Raw genomic sequence first — 898 nt, 5'->3', positions numbered from 1 at the left:
TGGAGGAAATTACTTTGATTAAGGTATTCATTCATCTTTCCTTCGAAACAAATCAATTTTGGAGACGAAAAACGGCAGGAATTATGTTTAACACCTAATAACATTTAATAATATACATACATGGGGCAAAATTTCTCAAGTGGTCCAATCCAAAAAATCAATGTTGTCGGATAAAGCTCAAAATTGATTGAATTGTTGCTCTACCAAACAGTAATGAATGACATAAATTTCATTTAATTCCGATCGATATTCACTGAAGTAGAGGGGGGTGAAGTTCCGGTGCTCCGGCATAAACCTTCTATCTTTAAGCGCGTACAACTTTTTATATACAGCTTAAAACAAAATTTTACTCAGGACCTTTTTTATTTATATTTAAATTATCTTTCTGGAAGTTACATATAAATTTTGTTAGAATCAAAATTAGACCCTTATTTTTTGAAAATAAAAATATATGTTGCTTTTTCGTAATGAAGGGTATGTTTTATTGCTTTAAAAATAGTCTAGAATGAAAGCTGAGCTTTTTTTCTATAAAACTGGTAAGTTTCAAGATGTCTTTTTTTTTTGTTCTTGAATTATTGCATTTCGAATGACTATAAGTGCACTCGGCCGAACGGCTGAACGCCAGTGATGTTCCGTGTGGGAATTATTCCCGCATGGGAATGTTCATGCGCATGCGTAAGCTGACGTCACAGTCGCGTTCGGCTGCTTTCACGAACGTATCTGACAGTGATACGCGACTGTGACGTCGGCTTACGCATGCGCATGAACATTCCCATACGGGAATAATTCCCACACGGAACATCACTGCTGAACGCTATAAGTCGTGGCAAGGGGTAGCAGCGATTTGGTGGAACGTCGCGCGTCGTGCATAGCATAGCACAAGGTAGCAGCGGCTCGG

Source organism: Trachymyrmex cornetzi, unplaced genomic scaffold, assembly GCF_001594075.2.
Source record: "Trachymyrmex cornetzi isolate Tcor2-1 unplaced genomic scaffold, Tcor1.1 scaffold695, whole genome shotgun sequence".
NCBI classification, from domain to species: domain Eukaryota; kingdom Metazoa; phylum Arthropoda; class Insecta; order Hymenoptera; family Formicidae; genus Trachymyrmex; species Trachymyrmex cornetzi.
Note: the sequence above shows the minus strand (reverse complement) of the source record.